This window comes from Ovis aries, chromosome 12 (genome assembly GCF_016772045.2).
Source record: "Ovis aries strain OAR_USU_Benz2616 breed Rambouillet chromosome 12, ARS-UI_Ramb_v3.0, whole genome shotgun sequence".
Classification (NCBI taxonomy): domain Eukaryota; kingdom Metazoa; phylum Chordata; class Mammalia; order Artiodactyla; family Bovidae; genus Ovis; species Ovis aries.
Window position 1 is genome coordinate 55,485,393 of NC_056065.1, and position 26,700 is coordinate 55,512,092.

Genomic DNA, 26,700 nt, shown 5'->3' on the forward strand with positions numbered 1-26,700 from the left:
CTTTATAGTCCAACTCTCACATCCATTCATGACTACTGGAAAAACCATTGCCTTGACTAGACAGACCTTTGTTGTTAAAGTAATGTCTCTGCTTTTTAATATGCCGTCCAGGTTGGTCATAACTTTCCTTCCAAGGAGTAAACGTCTTTTAATTTCATGGTTGCAATTACCATCTGCAGTGATTTTGGAGCCCCCAAAAATAAAGTCTGTTACTGTTTCCACTGTTTCCCCATCTATTTCCCATGAAGTGATGGGACTGGATGCCATGATCTTCGTTTTCTGAATGTTGAGCTTTAAGCCAACTTTTTCGCTCTCCTCTTTCACTTTCATCAAGAGGCTCTTTATCTCTTCTTCACTTTCTGCCGTAAAGGTGGTGTCATCTGCATATCTGAGGTTATTGATATTTCTGCCAGCAATCTTGATTGCTGCTTATGCTTCTTCTAGCCCAGCGTTTCTCATGATGTACTCTGCATGTAAGTTAAATAAGCAGGATGACAATATACAGCCTTGACATACTCCTTTTCCTATTTGGAACCAGTCTATTGTTCCATGTCCAGTTCTAACTGTTGCTTCCTGAGCTGCATACAGGTTTCTCAAGAGGCAGGTCAGGTGGTCTGGTATGCCTATCTCTTTCAGAATTTTCCACAGTTTATTGTGATCCACACAGTCAAAGGCTTTGGCATAGTCAAGAAAGCAGAAATAGATGTGTTTCTGGAACTCTCTTGCTTTTTCCATGATCCAGTGGATATTGGCAATTTGATCTCTGGTTCCTCTGCCTTTTCTAAAACCAGCTTGAAAATCTGGAAATTCACGGTTCACATACTGTTGAAGCCTGGCTTGGAGAATTTTAAGCATCACTTTACTAGCCTATGAGATGAGTGCAATTGTGTGGTAGTTTGAGCATTCTTTGGCATTGCCTTTCTTTGGGGTTAGAATGAAAACTGAACTTTTCCAGTCCTATGGCCACTGCTGAGTTTTCCAAATTTGCTGACATATTGAGGGCAGCACTTTCACAGCATCATCTTTCAGGATTTGAAATAGCTCAATTGGAATTCCATCACCTCCACTAGCTTTGTTCATAGTGATGCTTTCTAAGGCCCACTTGACTTCATATTCCATGATGTCTGGCTCCAGGTGAGTGATCACATCATCATGATTATCTGGGTTGTGAAGATCTTTTTTGTACAGTTCTTCTGTGTAGTTTTGCCACCACTTCTTAATATCTTCTGCTTCTGTTAGGTCCATACCATTTCTGTCCTTTATTGAGCCCATCTTTGCATGAAATGTTCCCTTGGTATCTCTAATTTTTTGAAGAGATCTCTAGTCTTTCCCATTCTGTTGTTTTCCTCTATTTCTTTGCATTGATCACTGAGGAAGGCTTTCTTCTCTCTCCTTGCTATTCTTTGGAACTCTGCATTGAGATGCTTATATCTTTTCTTTCAATTTGAGTATGCACAGTCCAAATTGGATGTAGAGGCTGCATTGAGGTGTCTCTACTGTTGAAATAAACTATAGACATTAATATGGGAAACAGACGTTATTTTCAGTAGTTAAGTGTTGTTTTGAGGCACTCTGCCCTCTGATTATTAAAGCTACTTTTTTCCTTGGCATGTTCTTCAGATCTTGGCTCTTTTTCTCAGCATTGCTTTCTCATCACGAACTTTAAGAACATGACCTAGTCCTGTACCAGGAGAGAAGTAATTCTGAATAAGGGCCAGGCTTTTGGTCATTATGAGATTTCAGCTGGAGAGGTCTCCTCCAGCTGAAAAATCTAATGACAACATTATATCTAAAACTGGAACACATGCATGTTATTCACATCTCAAAGATACTAAAACTTGTTGTTTCCTGGTAAAGGAATTCAACATAGTTGTTAAGGTGTGGGCTCTGTCTGGATTCACATCCTTTCTGTGTCCCTTTAGGCAAACAATTTAACTGTGCTGTGTACTTCGGTTTTCTGTTCTGTAAAATGTGAACAATAATAGAATATATCCGTAAAATTGTGAGAATTAGATAGGATGGAACAATGTTATATGCGTATAACAGCATATGGCACCTAGGAAAGGCTCAGTTAGTGCTAGTCATTACTGTTACCTATTAGGTATTTGGATATTAGACAAAACTGAAATAACCTTTAAGGCTGATGGTTTGTGTGAAGCATAGTAGATATTCAGTGAATGTTTGTTGGATAGTAGTTAAAAATATATGAAATGCCTTTTTTGAAGGCATGGCACCTTTATTGAAGAGATAACTAGTTTTCAAAGACAGTGAATAGACAGATTTTAAAGAGTTGGTTTATGTTAAATGTATAGTACATCTCCACGATTTTCATGATGCTGAATTCTGCTGGAACCTTCCCAGTGAACAGGGGCTCAAAGTCTTACCCTTAGTACCATGTCTGTATAAATTATACATAGTCAAATTACACAATAGTGTTAATCATTTGAGTATATTCTACAATTAACAAAGATTTAGAAGTCAGTTGTTTGATTATAGACTTTGTCACCTCTCAAGTTTCATCAAGAAAATATTTAGTCAAAACTTACATTGTCAAATGATTCCACTGGGAAATGCAAACATGACTGAATTATCACACCTGAATCAGAGGTACCTAAGGCTTCTACGGGGTTCACTTTTCAACTAAGTCCAGTCTGTTTCATAAGGTACAAAATACTACAGAAATCTGGAAAAGGGAAAAAAGCACTTCTCATTTCATAATCAGGAGGGATTACTTTATGAAAGAAATGGCATTTATGGGGAGGCTATAAATAATGACCTTGCTTCCTACTTTCCAAAAAATTTAGTGTAAGCAGATTCTGCTTAAATACATTTTTCTACCCCTTAACTTACCTAACTTATTTTCTCCAGGCTTTGGAAAAGATTTGCCCTCCTGCTGTTGTTCAGTATTACTACTTTCAGCCTTGCTCCCAATCTGATCCCTTCCCATCTCCCCCAGAGTCTCACACCACATGATAATGTCACTTGACATAACAGTTTCAACTTCTCTTCTGGTGACTTTCTTTAAACCTGGGACATGTTATCTTTCTCGGAGTGAAAAAAACACAAACCAGAAAGTTCTTGGGTCCTGTTGTTCTGATAATCACCTTTCTCTCCCTTTCCCTTAAAGACAGTTTACAAAGGGTTTATACTTGTCTCAACTGTTTCTGCATAGGTAAAAACACTGTTATTCACTAGACACTACAGTTGACCCTGGAACAGCATGGGGGTTAGAGGCACCTGAAACCGTGCAGTTGAGAATCCGTGTATTTCTTACTGACGGTCCTCCATTGATGTGGTTCCTCCATAGCCATGGTTCTGCATCCACGGATTCAACCAACATGGACCATGTGGTGCTATAGTGTTCACTGTTGAAAAAACAGTCTGCTAACAAGTGGTCCTGCGCAGTTCAAATCCATGTTTAAGAGTCAGTCGTATTTCAAAAGCAGAATTATAGAATAAGTACCCATGTATTTGTGCCCCAGATAATAAATAGTGTTTTTGTCATACTTGAGATCATATTTTAAGAAATAAAACAATGTAAAAAAATGTAAATGAGTTAAACACTCATTTACTTTCCCACTATCCTCCCTTCTTCTCGAGGTTTCTACCACCCTAAAATTAGTGTGTATTCATCCCATTAACTTTATGATACTGTTAATGCATTATATTTAATAAGAGCTAGTAGTTATGTGGCACTTACTATGTACCAGGAACTATTCTAAGCACTTGTCATGTATCACTTTAGTCAAGGTTCCGCAAAGAATCAGGACCAATAGGGTTTAGAGAGAGCAGGAGAACATTTTATTTTAAGGAAGTGTCTTAGTAATGTGGGAACTGGCAGGTGTTAAATCTAAAGGGCAGGCTGGCAGGCTGGAAATTGAGGCTAGAGTTGATTGTTGCATTTTGAGTTCGAATTCTGCAGGCAGCAGGCTGGAAACTTGAGCAGGATTTCTGTGTTTCCATCTTCAGAATGTTTCTTCTTTCAAGAAACCTAGGTCTTTACCCTTAAGGCCTTCAACTGATTGCATGAGGGTCCCTACATTGAGAGTAATCTGCTCCACTCACAGTATACTGATTTCAATGTTAATGTTAATTTCATAACAGCATCTGCTGTTTGGTGTTTGACCAAACTTGGGCACTGCAGCATTCCAGACTGACACATAACCTTATCCATCTCCTGTACTAACTGCTTTCATCCTAATACCTGGCATACAGTTATTGTTCTCATTTTTAGATGAGGAGACTGAGGTACAGATAGATAGGGATTTGCTCAAGATCACACTGGTACCAGGTGGTTGAACCAGGATTCCAACCCAGGATACCTAACTTTAGAATCTCTGTACTTTATACGGTGCCACTTCTTCATAAATAATAAATACTATATTTATGTGGCTTCCCCAGTGGCTCAGACAGTGAAGAATCTGCCTGCAATGCAGGAGACCTGGGTTCGATCCCTGGGTTGGGAAGATCCCCTGGAGGAAAGCATGGCAGCCCACTCCAGTATTCTTGTTTTATATATCTTTAAATTTTATGTAAATGATTTTATACTATACCTACCCTTTTAAAGCTTGCTTTTCCACTCAGTATTGGTTTTGAGATGTGCCTGTATTATTACATATACATCTAGTAGCAGTCCGTTGTATGACTATAATTCTGAAACATTCCCTTATTTGTAAACATTAAGGTATTTCTAGTTTCTGCTATTTAAATAATCCTCCCCCAGACATTCTTTTTATGGCCATATCCCGCAGCATGTAGAACTTCCCTACCAGGCACCAAACCCACACCCCCTGCGGTGGAAGAGCAGAGACTTAACCACTGGACCGCCAGGAAAGTCTTCCCCGAGACATTTTTGTACAGATACATCTTTGTGTATCTGATCAAGAGTTTTTTGAAGGTGTATACTGCAAAGTGGAGTTGTTAGTCCGTACGACATGTACAACTTCAGCTTCCAGTATTGCCAGCTTATTCTCAAAAGTGATTCTTCCGGTATACACTCCAGCAGCATTATTTGAGTTCCTGTTTACCCACATCATCGTGTGCACTTGGTATCTTTAGATTTTCTAGTTTTTACCAGTTTTATATCTGTGAGTGAGATGGTAGCTCTGTACATCTTAAACTTACACAATGTTTTATGTCAGCTATATCTCACTTAAAGCTGGACAAGGAGAAGAAAGGGGGAAAAACAGATACCTCCTTGTGGTTTCCTTATTTTGCTGATGACTGGTGAGATGGTGCCTCTTTTAACGTGTTGATGGCTTTTTCTTTTGAGTTGCCTATTTATATCATTTGCTCATTTACTTAATGGGTTTTCTGTTTTTCTACTGGCTTAAATAGGTATATATATATTACTCCTTTGTGGGTTATACTTGTTATACACACCTTTCAGGTTTTTCCTTATCTATGAACTTTGTGGCGTGTTTCACTTTACCAGAGGTTTTAATTTTAATGAGTTAGACTTAGCTTCATTCAGTATTTACTGAGAACTTGTTATGTGTCAGACACTGTACTACTCTGGGAATGCGATAGTAAATAAAGAAGACAATGTGAAACTTACATTTATGTAACAATGGGTAATAAACACAATAAGTAAAACTATACAGTGTATTAGAAGATGATATGTAATACGGAAAAAGTAGAACAAGGTCAGGGGAGATCAGTAGCTCTGGCAGGGGGCACAGAGTTAAATGGAGAGGTTGGGGTGGGTTTCACTGTAAAGGTACATTTGAACAAAGCCTTGGCTGTGGCAAGGGAGTGATCCACAGGGCTGTATAGAAGAAAAGGTGTTGAGGGGAGAGGAGACAGCCAGTGAGAAGACTGAGGCAGGAATATGCCTGGTGCACTAGAGAACTGTAGAGACTGAAGCATAGTGACCTACGAGGGGAGTGGAGGGCACCCCGAAAAGAGAGGGGAGAGAGCCAAATGGGCTGAGCCATGCAGGACACAGTAAGGCATGTTCCTTCTGTTTTCCTATGATTTGTGTTTTGGTTTTTTATTTTAAATTTCTTCCTTACTCAGAAGTCTAGGTGATGATGATGAAGATAGGTAATATTTATTAAGTACTTAACTGTGTGCCAGGAACTTTTTAAAAACTGATTTTATAGATTTATGAAGATGATAGTTCTATATGTAAATTTTAAACATTTACTAATATTTGTTTTTCTTATTGATATATTTAGTACAAATTATTGTACATCTGTACAAATTATTTTTTTTCTGCGGTGTGAAGTAGAGAACCTAGTTTTTTCCCTCTCTTTTCAATGTTATCAGTTCTTTCTTCGTGCACCTATCTAGATGATTTTATAATTTGTCTCTTTTAATCGATTATGTAAATTACAGTAATATTTCTTATCTAATACTATTAATATTTTGAATAATTAGTAAGCTCACAGGGTTTTAAATCCAGGATATAAGTCTGCACTTGTCTTCTAAACCAGCTCCTCCTTCTCACTTCTCTGTGCCAAAGAATGGCATCATCCAGCCAAAAAACTTCGGAGCTGGTGTAGGCAATGTTCACATCTGCTCAGTGACTAAGATGTGTTCATTTTTAACTTCTTAACATTTGTCCTCACCTCTTGATTCGTTTCTCATCACCTAATCATTCTCCAAATTTCCACTAGCGAATGGCATTCCTTTGTTTAAAATGCTTCGGTGATTCCCTAATTCATAGAATCTAGAAGTCTGAACTCCTTACTCTGCCCTACCAGGTCCTTTAGGATCTAGCCTTTCCATGGTTGATTCCTTGAGAACCGGTCCTCTGGGGGCCCTTTCTCAGTGTATTCCTCCTTAGTTCAGCTGTTCAGCACTTATTTTTCTAGGCCCAAGACTTACTATCTCTGTGATACTTGTCCTGGCTTGTACCCCATACAGATCTTGGTTAATCTATTGTCACTTTATGGTCTTTATTCACTTATGTATTGGATGGGGGAATAAAGGAACAGACAGGCAATAATTGAGATGCAAGAGAAAGAGATTATACAGAAAGAAAATGATATAAGCAAAAAAGCCTATAAATATTTCAACTTTGGCTGTTAATTTCATTATTTACCTAGAGCCCTGAGTAGAACCTTATGGAAGTCCAGAAATGTTTGCAATGATTGTCTAATGATTGACTGAAATAAATTCTTTCCATCTCTAATATTTAGTAACTTTGTTGCCATTTTTCTTTTTCTGTAATCTTTTTTCTGTAATTTCCCTCCCCCCTTTTTGGAGATTTTTTAAAAATTCATTTATACATTGGATTGATAAATATTTATTGAGTACCTGCTGTGTACATGGTCTGTGCCAATGCTGGAACTAAGCAAAGCCCCATCCCGGAGAATCAGTCTTGTTGGTAGGGGATCAGTTCAGTTCAGTCGCTCAGTCGTGTCCAGCTCTTTGTGACCCCATGGACTGCAGCACACCAGGCTTCCCTGTCCATCACCAACTCCCAGAGCTTACTCAAACTCATGTCCATTGAGTCGGTGATGCCATCCAACCATCTCATCCTCTGTTGTCCCCTTCTCCTCCTGCCTTCAATCTTTCCCAGCATCAGGGTCTTTTCAAATGAGTCAGTTCTTTGCATCAGGTGGCCAAAGTATTGGAGTTTCAGCTTCAGCATCAGTCCTTCAAATGAATATGCAGAACTGATTTCCTTTAGGGTTAACTGGTTATATCTCCTTACAGTCCAAGGGACTCTCAAGAGTCTTCTCCAACACCACAGTTCAAAAGCATCAATTCTTCAGTGCTCAGCTTTCTTTATAGTCTAACTCTCACATCCATTCATGACTACTGGAAAAACCATAGCTTTGACTAGACGGACCTTTGTTGGCAAAGTAATGTCTCTGCTTTTGAATATGCTGTCTAAGTTGGTCATAGCTTTTCTTCCAAGGAGCAAGCGTCTTTTGATTTCATGGCTGGAGTCCCGATCTGCAGTGATTTTGGAGCCAAGAAAAATAAAGTCTGTCACTATTTCCATTTTTTCCCCATCTATTTGCCATGAAGTGATGGGACCAGACACCGTGATCTTAGTTTTCCGAATGTTGAGTTTTAGGCCAATTTTTTCACTCCTCTTTCACTTTCATCAAGAGGCTCTTTAGCTCTTCTTTGCTTTCTGCCATAAGGGTGGTGTCATCTGTGTATCTGAGGTTATTGATATTTCTCCCAGCAATCTTGATTCCAGCTTGTGCTTTATCCACCCTGGCATTTCACATGATGTACTCTGCATATAAGCTAAATAAGCAGGGTGACAATCTACAGCCTTGACGTACTTCTGTCCAGATTTGGAACCAGTCTGTTGGTCTATGTCCCATTCTAACTGTTGCTTCTTGACCTGCAATCAGATTTCTCAGGAGGCAGGTATGGTGGTCTGGTATTCCCATTCCTTTAAGAATTTTCCCCAATTTGTTGTGATCCACACAGTCAAAGGCTTTGGCATAGTCAATAAAACAGAAGTAGATGTTTTTCTGGAACTCTCTTGCTTTTTCGATGATCCAGTGGATGTTGGCAATTTGATCTCTGGTTCCTCTGCCTTTTCTAAGTTTGGTAGGGGATACAGACTTGTAAACAAACAAATATAGCAATACTTTTCCATAGTTATCCTACTACTTTCCTCATTTTTCCACTGTGCCCCCTACCTTGTTAAGGAAGTTTGCTGCTCAGTGGGTTTTTAACAGTTGTGTTTGGCGAGCAAGAGCATAAATGGAAGTGATTGAGGATGGAGTGCTGGGAAGAAATTGTCTGAGAACCCATTTTCCTCTTTTACTTACTGCTCTCTTCCTGTTCCCCACTGTCAGTACTGAAGAAAGATTCTGTTCTTCAGACTTGTTAAGAAAACTATGACTAAGCTTTTGTACTTTAGTCAGATTAGAAATTAGAAATGTAAATTCCTACTGATGATAAAGCAAAAATTCAATGAGCTTGATTTTGTCCTTGTTAAAGGATGATTTACTTGGTACTTATTTTCTTCATTTTCCATGTTGAGAAGGAGATAAGAAAAAATGTGTCTCAAAGAACTATGATTCAGAATTTGAAATAGAGTGGAATCCACTTGTAATGGTGTCATTTACAACATGTGCACTAGGAAATAGGACAAAGTTACTTTATAAATTTTTTTGTCTAACTTTTATTAAAGTGCTTTCCCCATGGTATATTTAAATGTGGATGAAAATGGGCTATGTTACATTTGGGGCTTCCTACAGCTGTTAAATAAGGCTTCCCTGGTGGCTAAGACAGTAAAGAATCTGCCTGCAATGCAGGAGACCCAGGTTCAGTCCCTGAGTTGGAAAGATCCCCTGGAAAAGGGAATGGCAACCCATTCCAGTATTCTTACCTGGAGAATTCCATGGACAGAGCAGCAGGTGAGCTACAGTCATTGGGGTCGCAAAGAGTCAGACACGACTGAGTGAGCACACACGCATAGGTATTAGATATCTCTATAATCTGAAACTATCACAAAATTGTTAGTCAGTGTGGCTCAGGCGGTAAGGCGTCTGCCTGCAATGCGAAAGACCCAGGTTCAATCCCTGGGTCGGGAAGATCCCCTGGAGAAGGAAATAGCAATCCACTCCAGTATTCTTGCCTGGAAAACTCCATGGACTGAGGAGCCTGGTAGGCTACAGTCCATGGGGTTGCAAAGAATCAGACATGACTCAGCAGCTTCACTTCTTACTTCTTATAACCCAATACAAAATGTTTTTGTATTAAAAAAAGTTTTTTAAAATCTCTCATTGTAACTTTAAGTGATTAGAACATCAAGGATAGAATCAGATTTCTAAACCAGTGTTTTAAATGGAAAGGACCTAAATCCAGACCAAATTTCATCATGTCATTGCCATAATTATACCCAAGAGCTTTAATAATGGATGCATTAAAATATCTTTTTATTATGCAAACTTTTTGTTGTTCACAAGTTTTTTTTGAAGTATAGTTGATTTACAGTTTTAGTTTGAGGTGTACAGCATAGTGATTCAGTATTTTCATAGATTACATGACATTAAAAGTTATTTCAAGATAATGGCTATAATTTCTTGTGCTATATAATATATCCTTGTTAGTTACATATTTCATACATAGTAGTTTGTGTCTCTTAATCCCATACCCTTAATTGGTCCCTCTTTCTTCCCCTCTCCCCTCTGGTAAGCACAAGTTTATTTTTTATGCCTGAACCTGCTTGTTTTGCATATATATTAATTTGTATTATGGAAATTATTAAATACACAGGAAACTGGAGAGAAGAGAACCATTAATATTCATGTATCATCACCCAGCTTCAATAACCATCAGTCTCCCACTTTTCTTTATTTCATTTCTCCTCAACTTTTTTTTTGCTGGGGTATTAAAAATTTAAGATATATTATTTCATTCATCAGTATTTAAGTATACATCTTAAAAGATAAGAGCTTTAAAATTGTAACCAAATATTGATAAGCATTCCTGCTAAATTTAACGATAATCTGATGATATATTTTTGAAGTTCAGGTGAATATGAAGCCACCAAAGTCCAAGTAAAGGAATTTATCGGTTTCAGTTTATCAAATGGGGAATAGTTTGTTCTTTTTTTAGACCCTCAATTTCAGTGAGGTTTTGTTGTTGTTCTGGTTTGGGTTTCACTGGAAACATTTTGAAAAATCATACCTTCATCGTCCCCTCTCTTAAAGGAGAGAGATAAAATAAGCAATATGGATGCTCTTAATACCTAATTTTATTTATTTTCAGGGTACTTCACAATATACATGTACCTCCTCCAGACCAGGCTCTGGGTAGTGGGAATGAATATGTGTGTCCAGTGAAACTCAGTGTTTTCTTATGTGGTGAACATTTCCCACTTCTTTTTAAGAAGAAAGCTGATGGGATGTCTTTTGCATTATATTTAAAGAATAAAATTCAGAATCTCCAGTGCTAATGGTAAGATTGATATTTTTTAATACTCTAGTTCTAAGCCTAGCTTCAAATGCTTTGAATAAGGGAAGTCATTTCTTATGGCTTCAAACAGTTAATGCTTTTTTCACTGATCCTCTTTCAGGGATTTTCTTTGTGAGGCTTTTGAAGCCTAATAGAAGCCAGTGCTTTGAGCCAAATCAAAGCTTGCTTCAGCCCTGGCAAGACATATTTTTTTTTATTTTAAAGAGAGAGATTAGGGAAGACAGCTATTGTCATGTGTTTTACTCAGCTATACTGAACCAGAATTAGTTATCTCAGCCAATTGGAGTGTTTAAGAGGGAAGAAGGAAGGCAGGGACTTTTCATATCCATATAACATATATAGCTCTGCATTGCTCTTTGCCTCAGTATGCTAAAGATTCTGATTAATTGGTAAACTAGCCATCTCAAGTTGTAGAATAAATGGGTAGTAACTTAGATGTCCATTTACTACGTGTGTAACAGTCCCCTGGCACTGTAAGAAGCCAAAAGATGACTCCTGTTTTATAACAGAAGGTTTTGATAATATTTAACATAAAAAACCCATGTTGATACATTGGTTCTGATCACTTCCTGGTTGAGCATACAACCAAATGGCAGAAATACCGTCTGAAAGGCTGCATGTATGGTCTCTTCTGTTGACACTGTCTGCCTCCCATTTTGTGTCCAGGTGTATATAGGTTTTTGAGATTTGCCTACGTAGTGTTAAATTAAGACTTTAAGTTTCTTGCTGCTTTTAATAAAGCCACTTTCCTTGGACTTCCCTGGTGGCTCAGATGGTAATGAATCTGCCTGCAATGCTGGAGACCTGGGTTCAATCCCTGGGTTGGGAAGATCCCCTGAAGAAGGGAATGGCTACCCACTCCAGTATTCTGGCCTGAAGAATTCCATGGACTGTATAGTCCATGGTGTCGCAAAGAGTTGGACACGACCAAGCCACTTTCACTTCTTCACTTCACTCTAGCTTTCCTTAGGACTAATCATGTTCCTTTGGTATGTGGTTATTTGCCTGTCCAGTGCAATTCTGAGGTATCCATGCTCAAATTCTATTATTCATTGTGCTCTGAATGATAGATGAGCAGGAAGATAGTAAACCAGACAGAACTGGTAAACTGTAAAAGACCCAGAGAAATCCTCTGGTACTTCTCCTTTCTCCAAGTAGGATTATATCAGAACAAGTCTGGAAAGTCCATCCTTTTCTTTAATATTTCAAATTATTCACTTAATTAAAGAAATTTTTTTAAAGATAAACTGTGAGCCAGGCACTGTGTTCAACTTCTGTCTTTAGACACCTTCAGTCAGCTGTTTGGTCTATCTTTGACATTTGTAACCTTGATACTTTTGAAGATTACAAGCTAAGTTATTCAGTAGAATGTCTCTCAATTCAAGTTTGTCTAATGGTCCTGATGGTGCCTCGTGATTAGATTTAGGGTACACATTTTGACCAGACTATCCTAGATATGATATATTTTTTTTCCTTATTGTGTCCATTCTATCAGATGATGCATGATTTTTTAAAACAGGCATTTATTTTCAGTACATGGAATCATTCATTGCAGCACACAGGCTTCTCTGTAGTTGTGGCACAGAGGGTTCAGTAATTGCAGCACATGGGCTTAGTTGCCCAGTGGTACGTGAGATGTTTTTCCCTGACCAGGGATCGAACCTGCATCCCCTGCATTGGAAGGCAGATTCTTAACCACTGGACCACCAAGGAAGTCCCTGGAGCACGATTTTGATTTGTCCAATTCCTGGTGATGCTCACTTTGCTCATTTGACTAATGGTGGTTCCTACCAGGTTCTCCATGTAAAGTTCTGTTCTCCTACATAACAAATACGGATTTTGTGGAGAAGGCTTTAAAATGATATAGATATCCCTTTCCTAATCAAAATAATTTAAATAATTTAATTCACATCTATATGGACTTGTGATTTCCTGTTATTTTGTTCTGTAACTATTCATTTTAATGCTCAAATATCCCTTTGGGGACCATTAGGAGCTCCTCCAAAATGATGTCTGTGTCCTATGCCATGTTCCCATTTTTCTCTGAGCAAAACTTGGTTTTGGAACAGCAAGATATTCCAGGCTCTTTTTGTGCTTTCCTGGCCCTGACTTTGAAATCAGGTATTTAAGAAGCCCTCGTTCCCTTTAGTAGAGAGTGATATTTAGAAACCAAATCTCTGCAATAGAGGTACACCACCAGGGAGATGTCATTGCTTCTAGGCCCCCTGAGCAGATGGAGCTAGGGAATACACACTACACATGGACACACGCACACACACACGTGAAAACTCTGACTTTGCACCATTACCTCCACTTTGAAGCCAAACTACAGGGCTCATTCTAGTTCTTTTTTCATTAATATTTTTATGAAATGTTTTTATTGAAATGCAGTTCATTTACAGTATGTTAATTTCTGCAGTATAGCAAAAGTGATTCAGTTATATATGTGTACACTCTGGTATGTTGTTTTCCATTATGGTTTATCTTAGTGTATTGACTATGATTCTGTGTGCTGTACAGTAGGACCTTGCTGTTTAGTCTCTATACAGAAGCTTGCATCTGCTGGCTCCAGCCTCCCCCCAGCCCTCACTCGGCCCTCTCCACTTCGGCCACCACCAGTCTGTCCTCTATGTCTTGGGTGTCCATGTGTGTCATGGCTTAGGTTCATGTGTATCATGGTTTAGATTCCACTTACAAGCAGATGGTATTTCTCTTTCTGACTTCACTTGGTGGGATAATCTCTAGTTGAATCCATATTGCTGCAAATGACAGTATTTCGTTCTCTTTATGGTTGAGTAATATTCCATTGTGTATATGTACCAGATCTGCTTTGTCCGTTCATCTGTTGATGGACATTTAGGGTGTTGCCATGTCTTGGCTATTGTGAGTAGGGCTGCTATGAAAATAGGGGTTCTTTCCATTGTTATGACTACTTTGTTTGACATTGAGGAACCTGGATCCTTGACTTGTTCCATCGATCCCTTTGTATGCACAAGGCTGCTATTTCTGCTGCTCCTGCTTCCCCCGCATTGTGAGGCTGCCTTCTTCATTCTGCTGGAGCTCTACAATCCCCATGTCAGATTGTACCTCTCTTATAGATGTCTTTCACTTGGGTTGCAGCACACCCGCACTAGGCTGCCTCACTGTGTAAATGCCCTCCTCCCCCTTCTTGGGCTCTGATGTCCCACACAAGGTCATCCCCTTACATGGTTACCCTCCTTACTTTTTTTTGGCCCAGTCTACCTGCAGAAGGCCATCCTGCACTCTGTTTTCATGGGTTGGCTACAAAAGGAGATTGGGTGGACTGATGAGTACTCAAGGATATACCCTAATGAGCAGAAACTAGGGCAGAGGCTCTCCAAGTGTGTTCTCTAGACTAGGTCCATCAGCATCACCTGGCAACTTGTTAGGGATGTGCAGTTTCAGGGCTTACCTCAGACTTGATGAATCAGAGGCTCTGGGAATAGGTCCCTGAAGTGTGTGCTTTAACACACCCTCCAGGAGACTCTGAAGCACACTTGTGTTTGAGACCTACTGTCCTGGGGAAGACAGATTTTTCTACTCGGTATTCCAGTCTTCATTGAGGTTATCTCTTGAATAATAAAGATTCCTTGGTTGTCACGTGTGCCTGGGGACCATTTTGGGGGTTTTTTGGAGTCATCCGAACACTTCTGGTCTTGCATCAGGGTCAGACTGGAGTATCTATCCAGATCAACTCACAGTCTGTGGAAAATTATAACATTGTAGAAGAATTAAACTTTTCTTTGTCTTTTTGGTTTAGAAACCTTTGCTGTTAAAGCCTAACAGAAACAGTTAAAGCAGGGATCAGCAATGGAAACAGTTATATCAAAGCAGTGGAATTGGTACAGTTTTTTTTTAGTGTGGCATATAAGAAAAGTGCAATTAATGAGCTGTTTCTCTCCTATACTAGCTATGTTTTCTATAGTCATCAAAAGTGTGCCATGCAAACCTTGTGCACTGTTGTGGAAATTTAAATTGGCCTACTCACTGTGAAAATCTCTCTTTTTTTTCTTGAGTGACCAAAAATATTTATACTAGAAAACAGAGCATGATTGTTTCAGTGTTGTGACCTTCACCTCATGGGATTATCAGGGAATCTGTTCTTTGTTTAGACTCCTGGGCTAGATACTGTATCCTTTAGCTTTTCTGTCAGCAAAAAGGGATAATTATGACAAAGTACCTGAAGTAAACATTTTTTTGATTCATATTAAAAGTTCTCTTAAATTAAAACTTACTCCCTTCTTAAAAGGTGATTGATGTTTCTGATTTTTTAATTTTCTTTGTTCTCAAGGAAGGCCTTTACTATTGTTCTTAAAAAATTTTTGTAAATATTTCTGGGTTCTCTGTTTTGTGTTCATATGAGTAAGTTTTGAGAGTATCTAGGTGTAATACCTTTGACTTTTTCTGCACTAAAAGCAATAGATACATAAATACGTACCTACTTCTGCTTACACAGTCGAAGAGATGAAGTAAATCACTTAATTTGAACTTTGGCTTAATTTTGGCTTGTCCTTACATATTTGCATTTATAAATAATCTCCTGAAAATATATCACAAGAAATCATTAGCTTTGAAAAAGGAAATTTGAGAAACTTAATTTCTCATAAAGGCCAAAGGAATTACGGTTTTTAGCAAGAAAAGAGCCATTTGGATTAAGTTAAAGCATGCTTTAGCTTATCAGATTTAATAGTAAGTCCTATCTATGCTATGAACCTGTATCACCATATTCTTTACATAAGCATCAAAGTGCTTTATAAAACTATCTTAACTATTATGTTAGCCAGTAGAAATTTGCCCAGGAAAAAAGAAAGAAAAAGCATTTATGCAGAATTGGGAAGTACCAGGATTTATTAATAACTTTGGACCCATATTTATAGATTCACCTTGAGTCACTTTCATTTTTTCAACTACTGACCTGCATTTTATAGGGTATGTTATCTGTTACATTATAAATAACATTCACAAAGTCTCAGGACAACCCTCATGAATATCAAGATCTATAGTAATGAGGGCTGGGGAAAGAGAACTCCATGTATTTTTTTATAAGATTAATTTTAAAATAGTAATATTTCATTCAAAAATAGATACCTGGCAGTTAGAAACTCAGTCTCATTCATAACTGTTAGTGTTACTAGCACCTGGAGCTAGATGATAAGAAGGTTCTCAATATGTACTTCTTAATGTAAACAAAATTAGACTACGTGAATCAGCAGTGAAAACCGGTTGGTTATCTTAACTTGGAACTCTGCTATAGTTTATTCTTACATCCTGTTTTTGTAACTATCACCTTGAAGATTGTGGTAAGAATAAGAAGCCCATGTAGGCCCCAAGGTCTATTATAATATTCCCATTTACCTTGCTGGCTAATGCTCTTGACACTATTCTGTTGAATTATATTAGGCAATGTTCAGATTTTGTATTTGCCTGAGGCATGTGTGAGTAGAAGCCAAGTTATAGGGAACAATTGGGAACAACAACCTCTCCATAAAGAGTGAAAAAGTACCTCAGAGATAAAATTGAGTCACTGACATATAAAACAAAAGTAAAATTGAGTCACTGACATATAAAACAAAAAGAATTCTTTTTTTCCTTTGTCAGCCATCACATATATTTAAAAAGATTGTGTTTATTAATCTGAAATAATCTGAATTGAAGAAGCTATTTCCCCTTGACCTAAAAGCTTGTAACACAGATTTTTATCTATAAGTCACTTTATATGTGTATGCTAAAGCCCTTGAAAGTAGAGAGGAATTGGGCAGTCTTTAGCAAGTTCTGGTTTGTCCTTTCCAATCACAGTAGCAAATATATATATATATACACACATATACATACACACACACACACGTATGTATATATAGGTATACCTCTCCATTTGAACTCCAACCAAAGAGACTTGAACACAGTACTGTTTGTTTATAGAATTCTTTACAAATGCCTAAGTCAGGATCTCTCACCAACATCATTGGACTCAGTGTTCCATCTCTAGGTGTAGCTGACAATCTTCACATAATTTTATGTAATAAAATATAATTAATCATTTTTAAAAGCTAAATGAGATCCCTCCTCTCCTCCTCCTTTTCTCTCTCCTCCTCCTTTTCTCTCTCCTCCCTGAGTTTAATTAGTTGTTCCACACTTTTCCACGTCCACCATTTGGAAGAAGTTTGTGACATCCCAGTGATTTGATGAACACACTCTTCATTTTTAAAATGATATATGATATTAGAATTATGAAAGACAGCAACAGACTAAGCCTCAAAACATCCCTTTGAGTGTTCTTCCTCATGCTAGTTATATAGTCAGTTTCCCCCTTGTAAATTATTATAGTGAGGAATTTATTAGGGAAAACATCATTTAAAAATTTTAACAGCTGCTATAAACTGTCATTTGCAGTGCTCAGCTGACATTCAAACAGCTGCAATCTGAGTGAGCTTTCACTTTCAGCTGCTGGAGGTCTTTCAGTTCCTGTTCCCATGGAAATGAGGAGGGTTGGATGGGTGGAAGGGAAGTGAGGGCTGACTTACACATTTCCCCATACATTATTTTTCTTGCCTCCTCACAATTTCCATGGAAATGAGAGCCTAAGTGCCACTCCATCCCAAGTTTTGGAGAGCAATCATTCATGTGTAAACAACAGTGGACGGACCTTAAACAGGCATATACAAAACTAATCTTAACCTTTCTTCACCTGTGCAGCCAAGCCTACTTGCAAACATATTCTTATTTGATCTATTTTCCTGTTTAAAATGATTTCTTTTAGTTAACTTTTAGAAAGTTAGTTTGATATTACCTTTTTTTCAAAGTGAGAATTGTCTTAGATATACTCTTATTGACTGTCAGATATATATCTCCGTCCTGCCTGTATTAAGCATTAAGTATGCATGATGTTTTTACTAATGTCTTCCCCCCCCCCAAGATTACAGAAATGAATTTCAGTTTAGGAAACAGCATCTAGTTGCATAGCATAAAAAGTTTCCTCAAATAGTCTCATTCTTATGCACTACTTTAGAAATTGCCCCACAGAGCAGAGCTAATTATTGGCTCTGTCAAACATATCAAGGAAAACTGCCATTTTTAATTGGCTATCACAGTCTTCTCATTTAGGTAACAGAAATATCCTATGTTAAGTGAATTTCTCTTTCTACTTATCAACTCTCTGTCATCATGTCTCCTATAATACCCATACTCAAGGAAAATATATGGGCACAGTCTTTATCTCTTTTTTTAATTCCAATATTTTGACTACTTAACACAGCCCCTGTGAACCCTGAGACATGAAGAATGTGCTTAACTGAACAAATCTGCGTTAAGCATCTACTAAGTATTCAGCTTTTTGTTTCAATTAAAGCAGGAGATACCAAGTTTAAATAAGGCAGTTGTCTGTTTTTGCCATAAGGCATCCTAATTGAATTAAGAAAATCCATGCCCAGGAAAAACTAATTATAGCCATATGTGATTGTTAAATAAGTTGTACAGACTAGCTTGAAAGAAGCTTTAGGAGGGGAGGGTTCTCTTGGCCTGACCAAAATGAGCAAGGAAGACTTGCTTTAAAGGCCTCTCTATTATTGGTTTTAATGGTCCTTCCTTTGCATTTCTACTGTCTCCTTTTATTTTTTTTTATTTATTATTTTTTTATTTATTAATTTTATGGGTGCACCATGCAGCTTGTAGGAGCTCCCCAACCAGGGATCAAACCCAGGCCCTCTGCAGTGAAAGTGTGAAATCCTAACCATTGGACCACCAGGCAAATCCCGTACTGCTGCCTTTTCTCCTGAACTGTTTTCATAACTTTATAAATATTTTTTCAGTTGTCACCGTCCTCCTTTTCTGTATCTCCCTTTCTAGTTTAGCATAGACACCATTTCCAATGAACGTTCTTACTAGCACAGTTATGATCTTTCTGTTGCCCTGTTTTAAAACTTCACTGACTTCTTATCATTTCTGGGACAGGAATTTTTTTTTTTAAGGTAGTTCTGATGTCAAATATTCTACCTTCTAAGTCCTGTAAGCTACCAGAACAATTAAAAAATTTATTATTCTATGTTCTTTCGTATTCCAGATTGCCTCTCATATTCAGAATGGATACAAACATCTGCTAAGCCCACGTGCCCAGTATTTAGTTCAGAAGATATATTCACACAACTAGCAACTACCAAAATAATTCACGCTTTCATCAATTTGGCAATGACCTAGATCTTCTAATGACCTGGCTCCGAGGTATTCTTTTCAGCCTGCTCTGCAGGCGCCATACACCAGGCTTCTAGGTCCTCACCCAGACAAACATAACTGCATGGCACAGTTAGTAGGCCCATGTTTTCAGCTCCATGCCTTTTGCTTACAGCACTTTCTTTCTGCTTCCTTTATGGAATGTGGAGAGAAATAAGCCGTAATGAGCTGTTTCCTCCTTAATCTTACCCCTCTCTATAGCTCTTACAGTCCTACCCTACTGTTAGACTGTGCAATTTAAATGAAGACACTACAGCCTACATAGTGTGATATGTGTTTTAGTCTATACCTTGGACTTGATTAATATTTGAAGCACCCTGATATGGGAATGGTAGTTGGTTGGCATTAGAAAGACCCCAATCAGGAGATAACTACTATAAATTCAACTTACTTATATTTAAATCTACACTACAGGGTTTTCTCAGAGAAGGCAATGGCAACCCACTCCAGAATGCTTGCCTGGAAAATCCTGTGGACAGAGGAACCTGGTAGGCTGCAGTCCGTGGGGTCACAAAGAGTCAGACGCGACTGAGCGACTTCACTTTCACTTTTCACTTTCATGCATTGGAGAAGGAAATGGCAACCCACTCCAGTGTTCTTGCCTGGAGAATCCCAGGAATGGCGGAGCCAGGTGAGCTGCCGTCTATGGGGTCGCAGAGAGTCGGACACGCCTGAAGCAACTTAGCAACAGCAGCAGCAGAGGGTTTTCTAACTAGCATGCTGTTGCTGCTGCTGCTGCTGCTGCTGCTGCTGCTGCTGCCGCCGCTGCTGCTAAGTCGCTTCAGTCAAGGATGTCAAATAATTTTTCATTGGATTGGCTAGAAATACTCTATGTAGGCCCCTCTGGCCTTGGACTGCATGTAAGATTATGGCACCTGCAGCCAAACATGCAGGGCTTGTTGACTACCACCTAACAGCTGATGCTTCCTGCTTGGTAGAAAGGTGGTAGGGAGAAAACTTATGGCCGTGATTATCTCCAGTCCTTGGAGGCTATTGATACCTACCAAAAAAGAAAGAAAAGAAAAATGCTGATGAAGATGAAAAGAAAAATCCTGACACTTACAGAAAAGTGAAAGTGTTAGTCACTCAGTTGTGTCTTGCTTTTTGTGATGCCATGGACTATAGCCCACCAGGATCCTCTGTCCATGGAATTCTCCAGGCAAGAATACTAGAGTGGGTTGCCATTCCCTTCTCCAGAGGATCTTCCTGACCCAGGGATTACACCCAGGTCTCCTGCCTTATAGGCAGATTCTTTACCATCTGAGCCACCAGGGGAGCTCAATGCTTTTCTAGGTGGTCAATAGCAAAACCTCCCCAAGGACAATGCCTGCTTACATACTAGCTCCATTTTAAAGTCTGTCCTAAATTTCCTTGTAGATTTGTGAAACTATTTTCCTTTAAACTGTAACAGCGGGAGTCTCAAATTTCAATTATGGCATTAATCAAATTCTGTAGATTATTGTGTTTCTTTTTTTTTATTGTAAGTTTCTTGATGAAAGGATTATGTCATAGCTATCTTTGTATCCCATGTAGCATCTGGCATAGTGCCTTGTACACAGTAGATATTTGTTGAATGAATGAGCACATACATGCACTTCCCAATTCTATGAGGAACAGAACTAGCTTTGGGTCATGGGGGCACTGAGAGCCGATGGGTGAGTTCCCAGAGTTCCACGAATTCAGATTTAGAGTCCTCAAGGAGTCAGTAGTAATTGTTCTTGTCTGTAACTGTATCAGCTCTGGTTGTCCCATCAGTACAAAGACACATTGGAACTGTCATCAGTAGCAGAGGAAGGTAGCATTGTCTGTATTATCTTCAGAAATTCACTCCTAAATGTATCTGTTTCTGTTTCTTTTTTTAAAATGTTATTTATTTCATTTATTTGGCTGTGCTGGGTCTTAGTTGTGGCATATGCAATCTAGTTCCCTCACCAGGGATCGCACCAGGCACCCTGAATTGGGAGTGCAGAGTCCTAGTCACTAAACCACCAGGGAAGTTCCCATCCTGTTTCTGATTCTGCCAACTCTGGCTCTAGAGGCTACAGTTGGAAAAATCTTTAGAAAAAAATTTTTTTCTTGTTTTTTATCTCTTAGCCAATTTGAGGCAGTGTGTATAGCTAGTCAAGTACATAATAAGGTTACAGTGAAAACAGAAGACCAGGGGAAAGAAGAAGGTGTAAGAATAACATATAAATATAAAGCAGCAAAATGTAAAATGTTTGTAAAATGATAACATCATTCAAAGCCAGGACTTCAGATCCAGACTGCCCTGATTAGAATGAATAGCCACCTGGCTAGCTCTGTGACCTCTGGCAAGTTATTTAACCTTCCTGACTCTCTGTTTCCTCCTCTGTAAAGTAAGGGAAATTAATAACACCTACCTCACAGATGTGAGGCGAAAATAAATTAATACATGTAGAGTGCATGGCATATAAGGAAGTGATACAGCCCAATCTTTGCTCTAAAGGCAGAAGAATGCTAATTTCAGTCCATTTGAAGTCCTTCTGTGTTTACACATTGAGTGTCAAATGAGTGATCTTCATTCCTTGAGTCTCACAAATTGGTGCTTATAGTCTCTTGTGGAGCTTACCACATTCTACCCTAAATTATGCAATTACTTGTAAGCTGCTTAGAAGCAAAGACTGTCTTCTTTGTCTTCCTCTTAGCACCCAGAAGAGTGCTTACATAATAGTCTGACTTACACAACGGCTCTTCAGTAACTCTTTGTGGAGCTGCGCAGGAAACAACAGTAGGTCGGTCCCTGGAGGCCCTGTACCTTGGGCTGGTGCCCGTGGACCTCTCATACCTCTTCAGCCTCAGCTAGCCATTTCTCTCCTCTGTGCTCCAGCGGGCCTTCAGTCCCTCTAGCTGGCTTCATGGGCATGTGCCCTGCACGACTGCGTTTGGTTTAATGCTCTCCTCTCACCTTGAAATTCTCACTTTTTGAACATGCGGCCTTGATTTTTATTTTGTATTGGTCCTGGCAGATTATGTAGCTGAGCATGCTCTTTGCCATCCTGTGCCCATCATTCCCTCTGCTGGGAGCACTCTCCCTCCCTACTCTTCACTGGCTGACTTAACTTTTGTTTAAATTCTATTGTTTATTTCTTTATGGCGCCACTGGATGCAGGGCTTCTCTAATTGCTGCAGTCAGGGGCTCCTCTCTAGTTGTGGTGCTCAGGCTTTTCACTGTGGTGGTTTCCCTTGTTGCTGAGCAGGGGCTCTAGGGCAAGAGGGCTTCAGTAGTTGGGGCGCAAGGGCTTAGTTGCTCCATGGCATGGGCATGTGGGAGCATCTCGGACCAGGGCTTGAACCCGGGTTCCGTGCGTTGGCAAGCAGATTGTTAATCACTGGACCACCAGGGAAGTCCCTGACTTCACTTCACTTCTCTTCAGCTTTGTTGTCATTCCACAGAGAAGCAATCAAAATTTAGAATCCTGTCCATTTTATCCCCCAACCTCAACTTCTCCCTAACAGCGCTCACCTTATGTAAGTGCACTGTTTATTTCCACTGTGTGATCATTTCTTTGAAGACTTCCTCCCCACCAGACTGAGCACCTGGAGAGGCCGCACTGTGCATTTGTTCTTGGCTGGCTTTGCCTGCAACACTGTAGGTTATCAGTACCTATCTGTGGAGTGAGTGAGCAAATGGGAGGTTTTTAAAAATGCAAAGGAGGGATGAGTTTTTCTTCCCATGTTTAACAGTTGGTATATAAAAATGGCAGTGCAAGATGGGAGGGAGGTTCAAGAGGGAGGGGATATATGTATACCTATGGCTGATTCATGTTGAGGTTTGAAAACAACAGAATTCTGTAAAGCAATTATCCTTCAATAAAAAAATAAATTCAGAAAGAGAAAAAATGGCAGTGCAATTATCATGCATTGAATATTCCTGCTGATGACTTGTAGCCAGTTTGACTTCCTTCCTTCCAAGGACTACCTTTAAGGTAGGTGAATACCGTAAAGGTTCCCAATTTCTCTTTCTTTCCCACTGCTTTCCTTTTCAGATAGTAGGGTATGGTAAAGGTGAATCTGAAGACAGACATACTCAGCCTGTTTTATACAACTGCTGTTTGGCACATATATATGGTTGGGGTTTTTTCTAATGTGGACCATTTTTTAAAGTCTTTTTTGAATTTGTTACAACATTGCTTCAGTTTTATGTTTTGATTTCTTGGCCCTGAGGCATGTGGGATCTTAGCTGTAGGATCAGGAACCCAGTACTCTTGCCTGGAAGGTCCCATGGACGGAGGAGCCTGGTAGGCTGCAGTCCATGGGGTCGTGAAGAATTAGACATGACTGAGCAACTTCACTTTCACTTTTCACTTCCATGCATTGGAGAAGGAAATGGCAACCCACTCCAGTGTTCTTGCCTGGAGAATCCCAGGGACGGCGGAGCCTGGTGGGTTGCCGTCTATGGGGTCGCACAGAGTCAGACACGACTGAAGCAACTTAGCAGCAGCAGCAGGAACCCATGCCCCTGCACTGGAAGGCAGTCTTAACCACTGCACTGACAGGCAAGTCCCAGCATATTAATCTTGAATTAAATTTTGTGTAGCATAATATCTATAGCCTCCTGCCTACAGTGAATATTTTCAGCAAGAATGTGTATTTACTTCTGACCTAATTGCCAATGGCAACTGACATAAAAATACCGCTTCGAGTTTCTCAGCATCTGCAGTGCAAAGGCCAGCACTATTCCAGTGAACGTAGCATTTGATGGTAATAAAGAACAGTGTCCTACATAGCTCTGCTATCATTCTTCCCCTCCTGTCTCATTGTCTAGTTTTAAATAAGCTTAATTAGCTCACTCTGAATGCATAGCTGTATCAGCTTTCTGTGGCCCAGTTTGGGGACTACAGCTGGTTAATCTGCTCCCTGGAATCAGACCAATACCATTCCACATGTGACCAGATTTAGTGTATTACATACTACCTTACAGTCTTAATTTTTAGCACTGGGTAGCATTTGGTTATTTTTCAAATGCTACAATAAACATTTTCAGTGATATATTTCTCACCAAAATCTAAGAAAAAACAGAATTTCTATAATTCAGTTTAAAGTTGAAGTTAACCAATATAGTAAGATAAGGATTTGTATTGCTTTAAAGAAAAATAGGCTAAATGTCTTTTTTCTCCTTCAGATACAAAAAAAAAATCTGAGAAAAAGACTTAAAAACTAATAGGAATGGTTGTAAGCTTGTTGCAACTGTTGCATGTAGATGAAAAAAAGAACCTGTCTTTTTTTTTTTTCAACTAATCTGTACATGAAGCAGGGGAAACAGAAAGAAACAAATATGAGAACAATGCATAGAGAAGGGCATTCTCAATGAAGCTGTAGGCCTCAAAAAATGTTCCATCTAAGCTCTGACTGATTCCAATACTTTAAGGTAATTTGCTTTAAGCTGTAAATCTCTTGAGTTGTTTATGCCTCAGTGCTTTTTTCAGAAGGCTGGGAGAGGAGAAAATATATCATTTCAATCTGCTCCCTCTTGAGACTATGGAATTTTAAGCAGGCTTCTCTCAGAGTGAAACTCCTGGCTCAATCACCTCAGTGTCTATTTGACCTTCCCTTTTTTTCCTAGCTTGCCCAGAAAGTTCAGGCTGACATTGTTCATAGTTTTCTGAGTCCCTGCTTTGTGCTGGTTAAGATGGCACAGATCCTAGGTTCACTATCTGCCAGTCAGCTGTTAAGATAGAGCATCTCCATCATCCTGCAGTTGCTTCGCTCAGCTAGCTGCAGCAGGTGACTGATAAAGCTCAGCAAGCCTCTTGGATTTGAGAGCCTTGTGTGCTGGGTGGATGACAGACACATAACATACTGCGATGAAGGCTTTCCCTTTGGTGTCAGAAAGGCACCTTACCGTGGGGTTGGTCATTACTTTGGTCCCTCTGCATGTCACTTAGTCTTTCTCAGTCTGCTCAACTTACTGAATGGACCTAGTAAACCCAGCCCAAATGTGACTGCTGGGTTTCTGGCCTGTGCATCTTGTTGAGGGTGAACCACGGAAGAGCAAGTTGGGGTATAGAGGGTACGTTGTGTCTCCTGATTGAAAACATCTCAAATATTAAACATCCAAAATACATGAAATTCACAGTGAATTATGTAGATTGAGCTCAGTAGAAGTCTTGGGCTGGGCACTATAAATTTGGAAGTTGTCAAAACGTGAATAATAAAGAAATTACCTCCAGGTATTATTTATTGATAGGAAAGCTCTAGAGCAGAAGTGCCAAGAAGTTCCATATAAATAGTACATAGATTAGATTTATAGGCCTAGAGATGAGAAATTAGAAATGAACAGATAAGCAGTTTCTATAAAATGCTGTGTCTCTTAGAGTTGCTACAGTGCTGGGGCCAGACAGATTATATTAGAACGTGGTAAAGAAAGTAGAAATCAATATTTCAGAAGCTTTCATAGATACTGTGATGAGCACACTACATTCAGGAGTAACCCACAAATGCCGGAAAGTGACTCACATCATGCAATTATTCATGAGTGAGAACAGGAGCCTGTCACTGGAGTGTGCACCATTAGGCTTGAGTAATTGGGGAAGCTGAGCACGCCTGACGCAATGAAAGAAAGTGCAGCATTGTCGACTATTGTGTGAATTCAGGAAAAGTGTGTCGAGTAATTTGGTGTCTATAACATTGGGAGTTACGTTAGAATTACAGCAGGAGGTTAAACCACTGTATTCCTTAAGTATTGGAGTACAGCTAATGTTACCAGAGGCTTGGGGCTGGGGCGGTGGTGGGGGTGGGGGTGAAATGGGTGAAAGGGGGTCAAAAGGTACAAACTTCCAGCTGTAAATAAATAAGTCACAGGAATGTAACGTACAGCGTGGTGTCCATAGTTAACACTGCATTGCATATTTGAAAGTTACTGAGAGCAGTTACTGCTGCTGCTAAGTCACTTCAGTCGTGTCCGACTCTGTGCGACCCCATAGACGGCAGCCCACCAGGCTCCCCCGTCCCTGGGATTCTCCAGGCAAGAACACTGGAATGGGTTGCCATTTCCTTGTCCAATGCATGAAAGTGAAAAGTGAAAGTGGAAGTGAAGTCGTATCTGACTCTTAGTGACCCCATGGACTGCAGCCTACCAGGCTTCTCCATCCATGGGATTTTCCAGGCAAGAGTACTGGAGTGGGGTGCCATTGCCTTCTCTGGTTACTGAGAGAGTAGATCTTAAAAGTTCTCACCACAAGATGAAGTGAGAGAGTAATAGTAGAGACGGATGTTAACTAGACTGAATTTGGTGATCATTTTGCAGTGTGTACAGATATCAGATCATATATCTTGAAACTGATAGAATGTCATATGTCAGTTATACCTCAGTAAAAATTCATACAGTGAATAATCATTTGTAGGCTCTTATGTTCTCTGAAGGTTTCCCCCAGTTGTTCAGTCGCTCAGTTGTGTCCAACTCTTTGTGACCCCATGGACTGCAGCACTCCAAGCTTCCCTGTCCTTCACCATCTCCTGGAGCTTGCTCAAACTCAAGTCCATTGAGTCAGTGATGCCATCCAACCATCTCATCCTCTGTCATCCCCTTCTCCT

At 39.4% G+C, this 26,700-nt stretch overlaps 1 protein-coding gene across 12 annotated transcripts in view; it reads left to right on the forward strand.

Annotated features, from left to right (window-relative positions):
• RABGAP1L (RAB GTPase activating protein 1 like) overlaps positions 1-26,700 on the forward strand; it is a 726,671-nt gene that overhangs the window by 656,218 nt on the left and 43,753 nt on the right. The window contains exon 20 of one of the 12 annotated variants that reach the window (XM_060396626.1): positions 1-15,739. This exon is cut by the window's left edge and continues 25,943 nt beyond it. The exons of the other annotated variants lie outside the window; for them this stretch is intronic. The gene's annotated coding sequence lies outside the window, so the exon portion shown is untranslated. Of the gene's footprint in view, positions 15,740-26,700 lie in introns of those variants that run through there. 12 annotated transcript variants of the gene reach the window in all.